At 42.2% G+C, this 9,017-nt stretch overlaps 7 non-coding genes across 7 annotated transcripts in view; 6 read left to right on the forward strand and 1 right to left on the reverse strand.

Annotated features, from left to right (window-relative positions):
- Nucleotides 1-56, forward strand: part of trnar-ccu — a 73-nt gene extending 17 nt beyond the window's left edge. Inside the window, exon 1 of the tRNA in view lies at nt 1-56. This exon is cut by the window's left edge and continues 17 nt beyond it. This is a non-coding gene — a tRNA (tRNA-Arg).
- Nucleotides 57-62: 6 nt separating this feature from the next.
- Nucleotides 63-134, forward strand: trnam-cau. The gene has a single exon. It is a non-coding gene; the product is annotated as a tRNA-Met (tRNA).
- A 261-nt stretch (nt 135-395) lies between these two features.
- Nucleotides 396-467, forward strand: trnam-cau. The gene has a single exon. It is a non-coding gene; the product is annotated as a tRNA-Met (tRNA).
- A 402-nt stretch (nt 468-869) lies between these two features.
- On the forward strand, nt 870-942 carry trnar-ccu. The gene has a single exon. It is a non-coding gene; the product is annotated as a tRNA-Arg (tRNA).
- A 343-nt stretch (nt 943-1,285) lies between these two features.
- Nucleotides 1,286-1,357, forward strand: trnam-cau. Its single transcript has one exon. It is a non-coding gene; the product is annotated as a tRNA-Met (tRNA).
- Nucleotides 1,358-1,759: 402 nt separating this feature from the next.
- trnar-ccu lies at nt 1,760-1,832 on the forward strand. Its single transcript has one exon. It is a non-coding gene; the product is annotated as a tRNA-Arg (tRNA).
- A 543-nt stretch (nt 1,833-2,375) lies between these two features.
- On the reverse strand, nt 2,376-2,447 carry trnam-cau. The gene has a single exon. It is a non-coding gene; the product is annotated as a tRNA-Met (tRNA).
- Between the last annotated feature and the right edge of the window lie 6,570 nt (nt 2,448-9,017).

The following is a 9,017-nucleotide window of genomic DNA, read 5'->3' on the forward strand; positions in this document are numbered from 1 at the left end:
GATAAGGCACTGGCCTCCTAAGCCAGGGATTGTGGGTTCGAGTCCCATCTGGGGTGAGGCGGAGCAGAGTGGCGCAGCGGAAGCGTGCTGGGCCCATAACCCAGAGGTCGATGGATCGAAACCATCCTCTGCTAGGCTAACCCTTTAGGTGCCACGATAGGAGAGCCGCACACATTTTGCCTTTCACAACCCACAGCCTGACACGGGAATGAAAACTACGACCGGCAGGCTTTCACTGGGGAACGTGCAGCCATTTCCGTATCCGACTACGCACCTCCTTTGACTTGTCCTGATCATCTCATCTGCATTTTCTCAAATCTGCCTTGCAATCCAGTCAAACTGCAATGAGAGCACTGGAGCTAATGGAAATGAGCAGGCAATGAGAACTGAGGCAGAGCAGAGTGGCGCAGCGGAAGCGTGCTGGGCCCATAACCCAGAGGTCGATGGATCGAAACCATCCTCTGCTAGGCCGAGTTTTTAGAGGCCTCTCCTGCGCGTTGACGCGCGCCATTTCCCTCAGAGTCTGGGCCAGCGCTGAGAACGGCGAGTGGAGGGGGCTTCCGACTGGGGAACCTGTAGCCACTTCCACGTTTATATACACGTTCACTTCACTTAGTCTTGATCTTCCCGTCACTTTACACTGTCGTGTAAAATGCAAACATCTCTTCAAACGATCTTCTGACATGGAAACATTTCAAATCAGGAAATATAGCCATGCTCACCTGCCACAGTCAGTCTGGAGTGCTTTCTGCCGGCTCAGGGCCCGAGACCCGAAAATTCAACACAGTGGCTTTGTCCGGCTATCCCGACATTTAAAACATTCCTTTGATACCAGTGGAGCAAAGGCTCTGATGGAGCGCAGCTGGTAAGCCCCAGTGGCCTAATGGATAAGGCACTGGCCTCCTAAGCCAGGGATTGTGGGTTCGAGTCCCATCTGGGGTGAGGCGGAGCAGAGTGGCGCAGCGGAAGCGTGCTGGGCCCATAACCCAGAGGTCGATGGATCGAAACCATCATCTGCTAGGCTAACCCTTTAGGTGCCACGATAGGAGAGCCGCACACATTTTGCCTTTCACAACCTGACCTTTGCCTGACACGGGAATGAAAACTACGACCGGCAGGCTTTCACTGGGGAACGTGCAGCTATTTCCGTATCCGACTACGCACCTCCTTTGACTTGTCCTGATCATCTCATCTGCATTTTCTCAAATCTGCCTTGCAATCCAGTCAAACTGCAATGAGAGCACTGGAGCTAATGGAAATGAGCAGGCAATGAGAACTGAGGCAGAGCAGAGTGGCGCAGCGGAAGCGTGCTGGGCCCATAACCCAGAGGTCGATGGATCGAAACCATCCTCTGCTAGGCCGAGTTTTTAGAGGCCTCTCCTGAGCGTTGACGCGCGCCATTTCCCTCAGAGTCTGGGCCAGCGCTGAGAACGGCGAGTGGAGGGGGCTTCCGAGTGGGGAACCTGTAGCCACTTCCACGTTTATATACACGTTCACTTCACTTAGTCTTGATCTTCCCGTCACTTTACACTGTCGTGTAAAATGCAAACATCTCTTCAAACGATCTTCTGACATGGAAACATTTCAAATCAGGAAATATAGCCATGCTCACCTGCCACAGTCAGTCTGGAGTGCTTTCTGCCGGCTCAGGGCCCGAGACCCGAAAATTCAACACAGTGGCTTTGTCCGGCTATCCCGACATTTAAAACATTCCTTTGATACCAGTGGAGCAAAGGCTCTGATGGAGCGCAGCTGGTAAGCCCCAGTGGCCTAATGGATAAGGCACTGGCCTCCTAAGCCAGGGATTGTGGGTTCGAGTCCCATCTGGGGCGAGGCGGAGCAGAGTGGCGCAGCGGAAGCGTGCTGGGCCCATAACCCAGATGTCGATGGATCGAAACCATCCTCTGCTAGGCTAACCCTTTAGGTGCCACGATAGGAGAGCTGCACACATTTTGCCTTTCACAACCCACAGCCTGACACGGGAATGAAAACTACGACCGTCAGGCTCGCAGGCTTCACTGGCGAACGTGCAGCCATTTCCGAATCTGACTACCCACCTCCTTTGACTTGTCCTGATCATCTCATCTGCATTTTTTCAAATCAATCCAGTCAAACTGCAGGCTTTCACTGGGGAACGTGCAGCCATTGCCTGCTCATTTCCATTAGCTCCAGTGCCCTCATTGCAGTTTGATTAGATTGCAAGGCAGATTAACGGGAAGATCAAGACTAAGTGAAGTGAACGTGTATATAAACGTGGAAGTGGCTACAGGTTCCCCACTCCGAAGCCCCCTCCACTCGCCGTTCTCAGCGCTGGCCCAGACTCTGAGGGAAATGGCGCGCGTCAACGCACAGGAGAGGCCTCTAAAAACTCGTCCTAGCAGAGGATGGTTTCGATCCATCGACCTCTGGGTTATGGGCCCAGCACGCTTCCGCTGCGCCACTCTGCTCGGCCTCAGTTTTGGCTGGCAGACTGACTACAAACAGGTTACAATTGTATTCAGATAAACCTGCTCAACTCTTATTGTACTGTACATCAATATTGTTTGCTTAAGTGCTCAACTCAGCTTGATTGTTAGGTAGAATAAATATTTCTTTGACTGTCACGGGTTCGGTTCCTGTGAGATTTTTAATCATTGTTACCACCACTCTACCATCCCATGCTCTACCATACAGAACTTTACACAGTTTACTTTACACAAGAGTGTGCCCTTGTCTGTGTTTTTGGGCACAATGCTAAATTGTGTCATTGCACAGAACACATTCTGTGAACAAAATAAGGTCTGCTAACTGTAGCCTACACTTGGCGCCTGTTAAAAAAATGTGTGTTTGTGTCCACGCACCCATGAATAAGTTTGCATTTTGAGAGGACTTTACAATCTAGTCACAAAGGCCAAACACTGGCAGAGGCCTGGAATGCGAATGCTTTTTTTGTATGTGTGTGCTTACAATCATGACCCTTTAAACTGCCACACAACAATGTGTGTTTAATGCCTAGTAGGCATTTATGTTTCAACACAGTACTATGCCAAACTGTCTGCTGCCCTCCTCAATAGTAACCATGGAAATGCAGCAATAGGAAGGGAGGATGACTCAGAGCACAGGAATGGTGGTCGACAGATACAGTGAGAGCAGGAGAGAAATGGGGAGAAGATGGGGATGGTCTCCTCGCAGATTGAACTCTGTAGACACAATCCTCTAGTATTAACAGTACTGTTAAGTAACAGTCTAACACATAACATGCAAACTGATGATAGATAAGGACAATGGATGACATTCATATACTGGCGCAGGAAATACTCTGACTATGCTTTAGATGACGCAGAAAGGGCTGGTGTGGGGCCCCCTGGTGGCATGTTTTATTTTATCAATGATGACGTTATTATGGTCACTATGCTCAAAGATGTAGTTTTGAGAGAGACTGAAAAACATGATTGAGTCTTTGTTGGCATTTTATTCTGTGGCATTTATCTATGGCAGTGGTTCTCAACCTTTTTTCAGTGATGTACGCCCTGTGAAATATTTTTTCAGCCAAGTACCCCCTAACCAGCGCAAAGCATTTTTAGTTGAAAAAAAAAAGACTTAAAACAGAGCAGTAAAACATATTCTTCAAGATACAGCCGGGATTTTGCTGGCTGGTTTGGCCTTCTTTGCCACTTGTCCCTCCGTGTTTTCACAAGAATTGCAGCTACGCTTCAACCACGACTCCATTTTATGAACTTATATTTTCCTGAAATATTTATTAAATAATTGTTTTTAAAGTATTTTTGCATGGATTCTACTTTTTAAATATATGTATATTTTAAAATCTCATGTACCCCCTGGAGTGCCTTCACGTACCCCCAGGGGTACGTGTACCCCCATTTGAGAACCACTGATCTATGGTATTATTGGCCATATTGAAGGACATTCCTTTGATCGGGTTGTTTGTGTGCCTTATTGCTGTCTGGGATATTAAGGTTGCCGTTGGAAAACTTTAAACTGCACTCTGCAATTATGTTCATGAGGCTGCAAAAAAATGATTTTGAAAAGCAGAAATAAAACAGGCTGTCAAAAAGTACATCTCTTCAGTTCTTCACCTGGTAGTCTTTAGGGTTATATTAGTATGGTTGATCGCAAAAGCGTATGTGCTTATTATAATCATTGGCCTGTTAGTTAAAGTCACCTACCTACCTGTTTATGGATAGATTGACATATTTCATATTTTCCATCAGGTGAGAATGCTCGAGTACATTTGATAGGTGACATAGAGTCTCATACAAACGGACTTCAAACATACCCAAGTGGAACTTACAGTGGCTGAAATGTTTGATGTCAGTCTTGCCTTGCATGGGTAGTAATTCACTGTACTAAGGTGCTTAGAAGTCAAAGACAACAAAGTTTCAGTTTTGAACTTATTCCCCAACCAGCAGGGGTGTAAATGTTGTAAACATGTCACTAATTTCTCCATTGATGCAGCACAAATGACCATAAAACTTGTATGCTAATAAGATGCACGGATAGCATGGTGTTTGGTGTTTTAAGCCCCCAACATCGTTTTCCAGGCTGCGCTGCACGGAAGACACTGCCTATGTAAGATATGCCAGTTTAAATTGAATCCTCTGAATCCATCCTATTGTGTACTGTTGAAGTAGGTCTAATCTTTCTTTCTTTTTTTAGCTAAGTGGTCTGTGAGTTTCTTGTTTATTTGTTAAGTGGTCCTTGGTCTGAAAACGTTTGAGAAACACTGCTCTACACAAATGTACCTGAATATGGCTGCACTGCAGCCTTCTGCCACTGGAGGGCCAGGTGAGGCATCTCACTGAAAGAACCCTTAGTTAGGCCTCTTCAGTAGAATAGTGTGTGCTGCTCCCTCAAATGAGCAAAACAAAACATATCATTCTGATTTGACTAAATAACTGCTGTTTTTTTTTCTTCTTTACTCTTTACTCCATGGCACGGGTGACAGGCCACTGACATACCGTATTTTCCGGACTATAAGTCGCACTTTTTTTCATAGTTTGGCTGGTCCTGCGACTCAGGTGCAACATATATATATATATTTATATATATGTTTTTTTCCTCTTCATGACACATTTTTTGACTGGTGCGACTTATACTCCGGTGCGACTTATAGTCCGGAAAATACGGTATGTAGTGGTGTTGTGTTGTCCCATGAAAACAAGAGGGCCACCGTTTTTAGTTTCTCACTCTTCTGCAATAGGAGTAACTGACAGTATATGGCGCTGAATGAAAAATAAAAAAAAAAAGCTTAATTTTGAATCTTTTTGGCTAATACTCCAAGGCATTTGTTAGTTGTAACCACTGCATGTAATAGTACATATTTACCCTTTTAAAATGTGTACTGGTCAATCTCAAGTTTTTACAAGATTTTATTTGATTTGTAAGCAGAATATGGTTGCATTTTGCTCTGTCCTCTTACCTAAACTAAAAAGTAATTTAGAAAACTGGTTTGACAGTGTACCAACCAACGCCTTTGTCTTTCACCTGAAAAAAATGTGTGTATCTTATAGAAATTGTTGGTTACATGTTAAAATAGTTGTGTTCGGAGAGTACCTGCTCTCTTAGCACTGCTAACAGCTGGATATGCCTAATCTAGCATTTGCCACTACCTTCTTCCCTATACTGTCTATCCCTCTCTCCCTTGATTTCACTTGAACTGTTATTCAATTTTATGTGAGTAGTATGATGAATTGTCCTAATGTGGGACTGCCTAATGTGGGACACCTAAACTCCAGTGGGTGTGGCTCTTCCCCAAACTGATGAATGTCAGTGAAACTATGGGAAAGCCAAAGCTGTAGGGTCCTGCGATCAAAATTGGATGTGGATTTAATGTGTTGTCCTCACATTGTAGCCTAATATAGCCTACTACATAAGTCGGAAAAGCAAGAAACGTCCCATATTAGGGCAATCTACCCCTACTTATTGCTGCACTAACAATATCCTAATGGCACTTATTGCTGGACTAACAATATCCTAAAGGCACTGTACGCGGTACTTTTAACCCTTAAAGGTGTGGGTTTTTGAACATTCTAAAATAAGATTCTGTTCATGAACCCAGATATTCTTTAGATCGTTCATTTTCCAACATTCCATTCACAGCGGTGTGACGATACACCTTTAAGGGTTAACTGTACCTGTAGCTAAATTACTAAATATTGTACTCTAGAAGAATATTAGAATATATGCTTAATGTACCATAATGTTAGAATGTGTAACATGCAACATACAGTATGTTACTAAATTGTGCTGTCAAATGCCCAGTGGCGTCATTATTGCTGTACAAAATCGAAACTTATAAAATAAACCAACCCAATTTTTCCTAAAAGAGCTAGGCAATCTGATTAAAATAATTAAATCAGATTGCAAACATATCTGAATGATTTAAGTTAAGGCCATTAAGGCCATTTTAACAAATGTATTATTTAGTAGTAAAATGTATCAGTTACACAAGAAAACAAAAAAGAAAAAACAATATGTGTTTCTATATATTACTAATATGTCTTATTTGAGGCTTTGAGTAACACAGGTTTACTTTTCAATATAAATTTGACATTATTTATTTATTTTATTTACTTTTGTTTTCTTTTTTAGCAACAGATATGATGGATCAAAATAGCTCAAAGACTGCATTTGTCATTCCTCACACTCATGGCCAAATGCACACGCACACACACACACACACACGCACACGCACACTAAACTAGAAGTCAATGTATTTCAGTGCATTTTGATTACTGCTTCATGAAATCAATTCAACAATTCAGTATGAACTTGTAGCCCACTAAAGCATGACGCATATACAGATAAAAACACACACGTAAACACTTATATTAAAACTTGTTGAACAGTTTAAAAACCTACGCTTAACAATTAAAGCACACACACACATACATGTATACACACACATATACAGTACATTACTGTATATTATGTCCTTTACAGAAAAAGCACATGTACGTGTGCATTAAGTGGTCACCATTGTGTGCACTAGTGTTTTGTTATCACTGGGGTTGGGGTGAGATCTATCAAGAGTAAAAGTATCTTTAGGCTACCACAGTGCTAGAAATCATCATTCATATTGTCCATCAGGTGAGCAGGCTGCTGTTAGAACAGGACCTCCTTCATATTAATATACATCTTAAACATTTCAGTATCTCCTAATGATAAACATAATGATTTTTCGGTTGCACTTTACTTGAAGGTATCTACATAAGAGTGACATGACACTGTCATGAACGTGTCATAAACATTATAAACAAGCCATAAACGTTTATGACATAACGCTTCTGTCACTTTTGTGTCATTAAGTGTCATTAAGATTTTGTCATGACAAGTTAGGGTTAGGGTTAGGGTTATGGCAGTGTCATGTCACTCTAATGTAGATAGTAAAGTGTTACCGATTTTTCATTTACTTTTGGGACATCTTTACAAGATCACATGGAAATAGGGAAGCTGTGGTAAAAACAGAATAAAAGGTGTCATGAAATATAATAAGCATCAGCTTGTTGGAGGAAACTCCACTCACTGTGTTCTTTGTGTCCATCTCATCAATATATTGGGAGACCCTGATGGTCATTGTCCTGTCCTTATTGAAATATTTAAGTCTCACACTGCTCAGAATGTGATCACAAAATGTTAGGGACATCTAATTATTACAATTATTCATTAATAATTTGGTGCTCAGTTAGGCAAAGAGTCCTATGAGAATGCTTTCCTAAGACCAATTCAAAACAAAAAAACTGTTTCAAAAGTAGCCAGACATGCTGGTCAAAGAGGACAATTTAATTTTAAGATACTATGTGGAGTTTTTTTTATTATTATTATTATTATTATTAATAATAATAATAATAATAATAATAATAATAATAATAAAACCATTCAATAATGACTTACAAATATCAACAGAATGTGAAGAAACAACCATTTTGGCGTAATTTCAAAAACGCCTATGCTTTGTATTGTCCAGATATCCACTGAAGTTAGCATGCAAACCAGACAGTACCGGACCGGCTCTCTTGTAATACCACATTGTACCACGTGTGGCTGCTGTATTAAATACAATACATGTCAATGGGAAAGTGTCATGTTGCTTTGTTCAAGACAACTCAAAGCCTGCTGAATTCCACATAGCTTCTTTAAGATTTGCCTAGACCGTCGCTATCTTAAGGGGGCTAGTTGTCAGGTATGGTTGTTCCTGTTCCACCTTTTCCTGCAACAGTAAGGCAGACAGCTCAGTGCCTTAAGGTGATGACACATTGGGCATCTTTCGGAGCAATGCGACTGGTAAACACATAGCCAGTTCCATGTCTTCTGATTGGATGATCATGACAATTTGCCTACTGATGATCCCAGAAAAAGAAATTTCGTCAATATCAATGGGAACGTGCCAGAACAACAATACTCAGGAACAGTGTCCAGCAACATTGCTCAGAAAGTTACCCTGTGTAACATAAGCTTTAGACAGTCAGGTATAGTCATTCATTTACATCATGCATGTTGTACCTCAGGCTTCGTTCGGGCATAATTTGTTTTTCCAAAAGCTACATTTGATTTCTCCAGGAGGCTGCGGTAGACATCCATGTCATAAGGAAATGTGAGTGTTCCAAAGGCTTCACCATGACAACATGGAGTTCACCATGCCGCGTGAACTCAGTTGTGCCTAGGTTACCACAATGTCCACATGCAGCTTGGCTCTTCTGTTTCCTAGTAATTCCCTTGGTAACACTGGAACTTGTCTCTCTACCTTTTTACACAGGATTAATGTGTCTCAGTGCAGTATGATCTCAAAACCATGTAAATATAGTTTGATATATAGATGTGTGAGACAGGATGATATGTAGGGCATTTTTGCTACGTTGATCCCATTCATCTCAGTTAAGCCCTAATCCGAGGCAGTACCTGTGAAGAGAGAGGGATGGTTCCAAGGACTCCTGTGGATTACAGACCACAGACTATCAGTAGCAGCAGCAAGGCTGTTGACAAATAGGGGATATTTGTGATTTTGTGTGTGTGTGTTG

This window comes from Alosa sapidissima, chromosome 21, assembly GCF_018492685.1.
Source record: "Alosa sapidissima isolate fAloSap1 chromosome 21, fAloSap1.pri, whole genome shotgun sequence".
In the NCBI taxonomy this organism is placed as follows: Eukaryota; Metazoa; Chordata; class Actinopteri; order Clupeiformes; family Clupeidae; genus Alosa; species Alosa sapidissima.